Consider the following 9,953-nt stretch of genomic DNA (forward strand, 5'->3'; position numbering starts at 1 on the left):
TAACATCCTGTTTCCCAGGTAAGGCCACTTCTGTTGCCCTTCACTGACATGAGAGCCTCTGAGCTCATGCTGGGCAGCACTGCATTACTAGGATTTTTTTGCCTCTTGAGGTTATTTGAGGAAGAACTCATCCGCAGGATGCTCCGCGTCTCAGGTTGGAAGCTGTGCATCTTTGCTTGAAGTAGCATAGAGAAGTGATTGCTTTTTACGTTGCCAGTCTGCCATCAGTCATGCAAGATGGTCGTCGTTAGATAGAATTTGTGGAGCATAGAGAAGAATATGGGGAACATCTTTAAGTTTCACCTGCTTTTTCCTCTTTCCTTTGCGTGAGACTACAAAAAGACAGAGAAACTGCAGGGAAAAATATTAAGAAATGTTCCTGTGCAGAATCTATTGCAGAATTCTACAGAACTATACTTGATAGAAGATGGCATCCATATGGGTCACGTGTTTGTGAAATTCCCATGTCTTTTGTGAGAAAAAAAAGTTAAGAAATGGCATCTTAAATGCCCTCTGCAGGAGTACAGGAGAAGAAATTTCTTGGCAAATAGGAAGCCTGTTGTAGGGGGATGTGTCCTGGGTCTGATGCTGCAAAGGAGCTCCATCCGCGACCCCAGTGATGGGGTTCCCTCTTTACAGATGCTATGATGTTAGTCAGGGAGGGCACATACCCATGTGAAGGGAGGGTAAGGTTATAATTCAAAATGCTCTTGACATGTTGGAGAGCAAAAGGGGTCCCATGTACGTACACTTGGGATAAGAGGTGATAGATGGTCTCCAACTGGAGCAAGAAGGATTTGTGTTAGACTCAACTTCTTAATAGTGAGGATTAATGAGACCCTAGAAGATGTGGACAGAGCTCCTCCAGGCACTGGGGTCCCTTCCCATGTAACTTGGTTTCCTACTAAAGCCTTCAAGGCTGTTGAAGGCACCTGACTGCAGATTACTTGTAAGGCCTCTCTGGCAGGATGAGGTCGTTAAGGAAAGCTGCAGAGGGAATATGGCGTCCTGCATGCAAACTGCTGGCGCCGCCTTTTCTGCAGCCTGCAGTGTAACACTGAACGTGGGGAATTTTTTCTTAAACCCTTCCATGAAAGACCCACTAAATCCCCCAAGGGGAAGAGGCAGAGGGATTATTTCAAGGAGAAGATTAACGGGAAAGGTAATGTGAGAGCAGGCTCCTAAGGACATTGTGTGTGCTCTCTTCTTGTCCTCCTTGCTAGGAGCCTATGGCAGATGGTAAAGGCCCCTGTGCGGTCTGGGGTGCAGACCCATCTGTTATGGACCTGCTTTCCCTTTCTGGTGAATTGCAGGTGCAAACTGCTCTTTCCTTTTCTAAGTTGGTTTGTGCAGGGAGTAAACATTTAGGGAGATCCTTCAGGATGCTGAATACCAAATTCTGCCAATAGCGCTGGTGTTTCTCTCTCTCATCAAGCCCATTTGTTTTCTTCCGAGGAGAAACATCATCTGGAGATGATTTTAGAAAAGGTTCATCACCTCTACTGAAAAAGAACTTTGCTTTCAATATGGGAATTCCGGACCTTTTTCGCAGACTCCCTCAGAAGAACGTTTGTGGGCTGAATATATCAGAAACTTGAATTCATGCAGGCAGAGTCAGTACAGAGATCCTGGACTCTGCGAAATAAAATGGCTTCTCCAAAAGAGACTCCGCTAGGTCTCTGGCATCTCCCAACCAACCTTTCACAACAGGAGCTAGATAAAGCAGGGGCTAAAAATAGTATCACCAGGATTAATACTGATTTGCAGGAACAAGTTGGACGAGTTCCAGTGTTCAAAAGGGCCTGAGAATAGGACAGATGGGGAATTAATAGCCTTAGTTGTTTCTATGACCTGGTCGAGCATGTCTGCATGTCATTCTCATGCAAATCCTCACCGAGATGCTGTTTTAAGAGTGGTGGTGCTTCATGCTCACAGGGCTTCTGCCAGCACTTCCTTGCAGTGGTCCCGTGAAAGTAAGGGCAACTGATCTGAAGGAAGAACCAAGGGAGAAAATCAGGAGGGAGAGGGTCCTCGGGTGAGCTGCTCAAGGAAATGGTGGAGGGTAACACTGTGCCTTTGTACTTGTGTGAGAGAGATGTTTCTTTTGGACATGCTGTGTGTGAGCTCTGAAAAGTTACGTCATAAGGAATTACAGGAGGGTGCATGTGTAGCAGACTTCTTCAAGACCCTTTACATCTGCTTCATTTTACCCTGGAGTTGTCTTCCAGTGCACAGATCTGTTTAGTAACTGAACAGAAAGAATTGTGCCAGAAGTAGAGAGGATTACTTTCTTACTTTCTTGATTTGAATTAACCTGTTCTTTTTTTGTCTTGAGAGCAATGTTCGGGGTCTAACAATATGTTGTGAGAGGGAGGAGAGGTCCAAATGCTCTCTGAATCACTTCTTGATGGTGTCTCGGTGCCTGAACTTTGTTCAACTCTTTGACCTGTTCCCAGAGAGCAGTGAAGCTCAGAGGTGAGTGACCGTGAAGCAACTCGTTGCTTTGCTGTGAAAGGATCCTGCTTGACAGGGCAGAGTATAATTCAACCACCTTGTGCTTCCCAGAACCACAGATGGCTTCATTTTCATGGGTGACTTTGGTACTGAAGAGTCCTAGATTGGAGCCCACTGACCTTGACTTGAGAGCCTGGAACCTGTATGTTGTACAGCTCAGAGTTTCTGCTCTCTCCTTTTGTTGGAGCAAAGGAGCAGAAGACAGGTAGTTCTCCTGGAGATCTGCCTTGTGCAGCAGAAGCAGGTCCCCTGCCGTGAGCATCAGCTGTAGAACTAACTTGTCCTGGCCTCACTCAGACTCCTCCCGTTACATATTTTTAGGAATCTGAGGTTTGGAGAAGCTCCTGGGAGGAAGTGGATAGCAAAAAGACACTTGAAGCGAAACCTAAAATCAAACCCCCTCTTCCTGATCATTGTATCAAAGCAACAGAGGTATGAATTATGTATTTGTAGTGCCACCTTTAACTGTAAGAAAAATTTAGTAAGATGGATGTAGATCCTTAGAAGAAGCCTTATAGCTGTGTTCACTGTTACATTCAATTGCTTCTGGACTTTTCTGTAATGGGTACTAGCTACTCTCTTTTTACATTGTATTCCTTAAGTCCATGTGCTCCTGAGATACCCAAGACTGCTGTACCTGGATGACTGTTAAGCTGTTATGGGATAGAAATGCAGCGGTTTCTTAGATCATTTGGATCATTGGCAGTAGGAGGAGGGCTTTTCCTTACTGCCGGTGGAGCTGAGCAGTGCTGGCAGGCTGCAGGCAAAGGTCAGAAAGGTGGGTGAGAAATGAAACCAAAGAAGAGACTAATCCTCTGGGCTGCTGTAGTTCTTGTGCTCTTCCAGGAGATGGAGAAGCTCACTGTGGAGTGGCGTTTAAGAACAGTCCTGACATCTGCTGCCCAGTGGAAGAAGAAAGCAATGGCAGATTGGGCAGAACAAGAAGCTCAGGGGGCAAAGAGTACGTGCAGGACCCAGGTACGGCATGCATTTGAAAACATTCTGAAAAATAGCCTTTTTTTGTGCCCCCGAAGGGAAGCCGAGTTTTCAAGCTATCAAAGTCATCGTGTAAGTCTTGGTTTAGCGGTGCCTAGGAGGTGACTTTTGTCTGTCAGGGTTGGCAGGTCATGAGCAGGAGGGAACAGGTGTCAATCCGAGTCAGAGGACAGGGAAAGCAGCTTGCTGTGCTAAGGGCATGCGCTGATGATGTCTTCTGACTTGGTGCTCCTTGGCCCAGCAGGATGGCTCTTGGTTAGGAGTGCAGCCTCCGCCAGCGAGGTGGCTTCAGCCAGATGTGTCCAGACATCTTGTAGAAGGAGAGCTCCAGCTGGCCCTTCTGCTCACTAGACCTAGATTAGCTCGATCAGAAGTACTATTTTGAAGAATATATTGTGCTTTTGTAAGTAACTTTCTGTAACTAAGAATTAAAACTTGCTCCCAAACCACTGGCATGAAAATAGAAGTTACCGGCTTCAGTGGCTGAGGAACAAAGGCTTTAAGGATTCCTTTATCAAGTCAAGTCAGCCTTAGGAACAGCTGTCCTGAGAATGGAGACACACTGCTTTGGTGCTGACTGCTCCACGACATTTCCTGCGTTCACACCTCAGCCTAAAACAGACTCTTGCCTTGCACAATCGCTGAGGACCCCACCAGAGAGACTCACAAGGAAGAAAGGGTATGAGCTCAGCCTGGGGGCCAGGAAAGGAGGAAAACAGGAGAAGACTGATGAAACCCAGGAAAGCTGCCCAAGAACAGCTTTTGTAAAGTAAAACTAATCCTGTCCCAGGTAACTTATGGAACAAAGCTCAGAGTTGTTTCCCAGAAGCCATGCGACAGGCCCAAACCTTGAAAAACTTGGTCTCCTGCTCAACCAAGGGCTTAATTTTCTTGGACACATGCGTAGGCCATCTGTTTGTGCAGAAGCAACAATGAGGGCAGTTAGCAGAGGCCCAGGCTGAACTCCCTTACTCGGAACGGGTCATTGGGATCACTGTGACCTGTCACATCCTGCTGTAGGATATGGTAGTTTTGTTAGGCAGGTGGCACATGCCTCACACAGCTGACAATGTCACAAGTGGGACCAGAAGATGACAGAGGGACCAAATGGAAGCCGGGGTTAAAGCATCGTTAAGTTGTGACACAACACGAGGCTGCTGGTGGTCATTGCTCCAGTTCTCACGCTTCTAAGGAAGGATCTGCCTGGTGTGGAAGTAAAACAATTAACACTTCATAGGCCTCTGCAAGGCCTCTCCAGTTCAGGAAATGAGCATCAGCATGACCTGGCAGCCTCGCTGCACCAGCACATTTTAATTAACAAAGGAGTGAGTTATTTGTAAAAAGGAGGTGCTGCCTAGAGTTTCCTTATCTGACTGTCCAGAGCCTCCCCCTGTGAAGTAACCCGTGTGTTACCACTCTTCGCTGAAATTTTCTGTGGTCCTGCTTATCTGCCATGGTTTGGTGAAGAATGAGTCGTATAACCTAAAGGGACATGAACTCCGTAAGGGCCCCGTTTGGGCAGAGGTGGTACCAGCAGAGGCTGTCACTCTGCTGCTCTGTCATCTCTCCTGTAGTTCTAAGAAACTGCTTCTGTTCTGACCTGGTCAAAACTGCTTTCTGGTTATTCCATGAGGCCGGTGGGATTGTTGTCTGGGCTTCGGGAAGCCAGCCTTCTCCGTGTGGGTGGCATGGCTAAGGCTCTCCAGCACGAGCTTTGTGACTGCTCTTGCCCTGGCTTCAGTCTTTAAGGCTGAAACTGGGTTACGTATGCAGTCCTGTGTATTTTGGATAATTCAGCAGGGTGCATTGAGAACCTCTTGCCGTTGTGGGTTCAGCAGGCGTTGTCCCTGAGCATAGTGAAGGCGGTACACGTTTGAGACCACCACAGTAATTTACTTTCCTCCTCTTTCCAGCCTGCTGTGGCTGAGCTTGCAGACTGGAAACTTGCAGAAGGAAGACTCCAACCCCCTTCGGTACTAGGGAGGTGCCTTTCAAAACTGCTATGAAAGGAAGAAGTCATTAATTTCTGCGGGTTGACTGTTTGGACTGCCAATCTGCTTCTCAAGCAGAAGGGCTTTTTCTTTCTCATCTGTGAAGCGTATGATTATGGTGGGTTGTTGCTGAATTTCACTAGCTATGTGAGATCCAATAATATGATCACTATGTAGGATAGTGCTTGAGGAAACCAGCGTTTAGTTTACCTAGGGAAATTTAATGTAAGAAAACTCCAGGGTCTTGGAGCAGCTGAGGTTCTTTTTGTCATTCCTAGTTCTGCCTGATTAATTTTCACATTTGTCTTCGGGCTGCTAATCATCTTTCCCTCTGGATCTGGTATCCTCACGAGGAAAGCTCAGAGATGCTCAGTCAGGCAGAGGAATGGAGCAGAGCCAAACAGGCTGGAGAGGAATGGACTAGTGGACGCTGCAGTGGCTACGGTCTGCACTGTACTGGAGTTGTGGTTATGAGCCAGGTCACCAGGCTCGCAGGTGGGGGCTGCAGGGGGCTGCTGGAGCACTGGTGTGCGGCGGGGAGAGCAGTGAGCTCCCGCTCGCTGTTTGGCACCAGCTTGTCCCATTCTGCCGGCTGAGGTGCTGGCTGATGAGCCTCGTGCGCTTCAGCAGCTGCTCTATTTTCTACCTCATCCAGCTTTTGTTCCATATGGGTTTGTGCCGAGAGATATCAAAACAGTCTGTACTATTTCTCTGTGATTCTTGGTCTGCTTGCTAGAACAGAGTATTTCTTTGTTGAGGAATGGAATAAACCTCTTACTGTGTTTTCCTGCTTCAGGATGAATAGTGGTTTAGTGTCTTTTCTCTGCATCTTTCAGACGGGAGAGCCCGGGAAAGAGATTAGGCTCTGTCCCGTCTTCATCGTTCAACAGCCAAACGCTTCTTCAAGGTATCTATCTATATAGATATATATCTCCCAACAATACTTTTTATCTCAACACCATGGTTTAAAATGGGAGCACAGGATTATATAGAAGTAATTCAGGAATGAGCCTAAGTAGAAATAGAAACATATAATGCATACATCAATCTGTCCTGCCTTTTACATATATATATTGATTATTCCCCCCACTAAAAATGTCCGTCCCGCAGGTACTACCACAGATGTAATGCCTGTAATAATAACAACCTATGTGTAATATAAATTATTTTGTAACAGTTCTGCTGTGGTTAGGGCATTTTTCCCTTGTGCTGTTCCTAGTTTCTTGCTACTGGGAGTTAAGGTCCCTCAAATGGAAAATCCCTTAAAAAAACAACAAAACAACCCCCTGTCTACTGATCATTACACTCCGCAGTTGAACAAGCCCTGCCCTGCCAGACTCATAGCTGTGACAGTGACAGATATATTTCCCTTCATTTTGGGACATTTCCCCAGTTATTTTTCTTTCCAAGTCAACGTGAATTTAGTCAGGGTGGGGATTTTTTTCACAAGGGCCTGATCTGTTTCTGGGTCTGCCCTCACCTCCTCACTGCACCCAGAGTTAAAAATACAGATTTAAAAATACAGGAAGCAACAAGTGCAGGTACTGCTGCTGCTTTATGCTGCAACAGATGCAGAATTTGTGAAAAGTAGTCAAAATTCTGGTTATGCAGAGAGGTTTTTGTAGTTTTGGTTTTTTCTTTTTAAAACGAGTTACGGTAACAAAATGAACCAAATATTTTTCTGGTGCACGGCTCATGCTGACAGCAAAGCATTCTGAGGTGAAGCTGAAGACTTCCCTGAAGTACTTGTAGAGGAAGTTCATTTCTTGACTTTCAGCCATGGAACCAGAGCTCCCCAACGTGACCAGTGGTGAAACATGAGCACAAAACACGCCAACAAAAACATGCACTCCTACATATACGAGGAAGCAAACTTAATCCACGCTTCCGTGAAATTCTTTGGCTTAAAATTAGAAGCTTCAAGAAGAACCTGATTTAAAATTAGTTAACTTTTTTTTTTATTATTATTCAGTCATCACCAGGTGGAGTAACACAAAGGTGACCTTCATCTCTAAGGAAGAGAGACCCTTCTGAGTGCACCACCAATTCATCGATCAGAAACTTGTTTTCTACTTCTGCTTGTGCTACAACTTTCACATGGACCCTGGGCAAAGTCTTTGCCTAAAAATGAGGATTGTAGTCCAAGCCGATGACTTAGAAGTCTCTGAGACATGGTGGAGAAAGACAAGGACCTCCAGGTACATCTTCCCTCCAGCTATTTTTTTTTAATGAAGAGATGAAAGATCACAGAATGGTCAGGGCTGGAAGGGACGTCTGGAGGTCACCTAGCCCCACCCCCTGCTCGAGCAGGTTCTCCTGGAGCAGGGTGCGCAGAGTCACATCAGGTGGGTTCTGAATGTCTCCGGAGCAGGAGACTCCCCAGCCTCTCTGGGCAGCCTGTGCCAGGGCTCCGTCACCCTCAGGGTAACAAACCTTTCCCTCATATTCAGATGGAACTTGTGTTGCAGTTTGTGTCTGTTGCCCCTTGTCCTGTCACTGGGTACTGTTGAGAAGAGTCTGGCCCTGGTCCTCCTGGGTGACTTCAACCACCCTGGTATCTGTTGGAGGGACAACACAGCAGGGCACAGGCAATCCAGAAGGTTCTTGGAATGCATTGATAACTTCCTTCTCCAAGTGCCAGAGGAGAGGTGCCATGCTGGACCTTGCTCTCAGCAACAAGGAGGAGCTGGTGGGGAATGGGAAGCTCCTGCAGTGACCATGAAATGGTGGAGCTGAAGATCCTTAGGGCAGTGAGGAGGGTGCACAGCAAGCTCTCTATACAGGACCTGAGGAGAGCAGGCTTTGGCCTCTTCAGGGATCTGCTTGGTGGAGTAGCATGGGATAAAGCCCCGGAGGGATGAGTGGCCCAAGAAAGCTGCTTCATATTCAAGGATCACCTCCTCCAAGCCCAGGAGGGATGGATCCGAACAAAGGGGAAGTCAGGCAAAAAATGCCAGGAGGCTGCACGGATGAACAAGGAGCTCCTGGGCAAACTCCAGCACAAGAGGAAGCCTACAGGGGGTGGACGGAGGTGGACAGGTAGCCTGGGAGGAATACAGAGAAATTGTCTGAGCAGCCAGGAATCAGCTTAGGAAAGCTAAAGCCCTGATAGAATACCATCTGGGCAGAGACATCAAGGGCAGCAAGAAAGCCTTCTATAGGTGCATCTTTGATAAAAGGAAGACTAGGGAAAACATGGGCCCTCTCCTGGCGGAAACAGGAGGCTGGGTTACCCAGGATATGGAGAAGGCTGAGGTCCTCAATGACTTTTTCACCTCAGTCTCCAACGGTGAGTGCTCCAGTCACGCTTCTCAAGTCACAGAAGGCAAAGGTGGGGACTGGGAGAATGAAGAACGACCTGCTGTAGGAGATCAGGTCTGAGACCATCTAAAGGGACTTGAAGGTGCACAGGTCCACGTGACCTGATGAGAGGCACCCCCAGGTCATGAGGGAACTGGTGGATGATGTGGCTAAGCTGCTATCCATCATGCTTGAGAAGTCGTGGCAGTTCAGTGACTGGAAAAGGGGGAAGATGCCTCCCATGTTTAGAAAGGGAAAAAAGGAAGACCTGGGCGACTACAGGCCAGTCAGTCTCACCTCCGTGCCTGGCAAGATGATGGAGCAAATCCTTCTGGAAAGTATGCTAAGGCACATGGAAGTTAGGGAGGTGATTGGTGACAGCCAACGTGACTTCACTACGGGCAAATGATGCCTGACAAATCTGATGGCCTTCTATGATGGTTTCACAGCCTTGACAGCTCAGGGAAGAGCAACTGATGTCATCTACCTGGACTTTTGCAAAGCTTTTGACAGTCTCACATAACATCCTTGTCTTTAAACTAGAGAGACATGAATTTAAGGGGTGGACCACCTAGGTAAGGAATCGTTGGGTGGTTGCACTCAAAGACTTGTGGTCAATGGTTCAATGTCCAAATGGAGACCAGTGATGAATTGCATTCCTCAGGGGTCCATGCTGGGACCAGTGCTGTTCAACATCTTTGTTGGTGACATGGACGGTAAGATTGAGTGTACCCTTAGCAAGTTTACTGATGACACCAAGCTGTGGGGTGTGGTTGACACACTGAAGGGAAGGGATGCCATCCAGAGGGACCGTGACAGGCTGGAGAGGTGGGCCTGAGTGAGCCTCATGAAGTTCCACAAGGCCAAGTGCAAGGTCCTGCACATAGGTCAAAGCAACCCCCGTGATCAGTACAGGCTGGGCAGAGAATGGACCAAGAGCAGCCTTGAGGAGAACTTTGGGGTGCTGGTGGACAAAAACCTCAACATGATCCAGCAGTGTGGCCTTGCAGCCCGGAAAGCCACCCAAATCCTGGGCTGCATCAAGTGTGACCAACATGTCGAGGGAGGGGATTCTGCCCCTTTGCTCCACTCTGGCGAGACCCCACCTGCAGTGCTGCATCCAGCTCTGGGACCCCCAAGATAAGAAGGACA

The sequence above is a fragment of the Falco rusticolus genome, chromosome 2 (genome assembly GCF_015220075.1).
Source record: "Falco rusticolus isolate bFalRus1 chromosome 2, bFalRus1.pri, whole genome shotgun sequence".
Classification (NCBI taxonomy): Eukaryota; Metazoa; Chordata; class Aves; order Falconiformes; family Falconidae; genus Falco; species Falco rusticolus.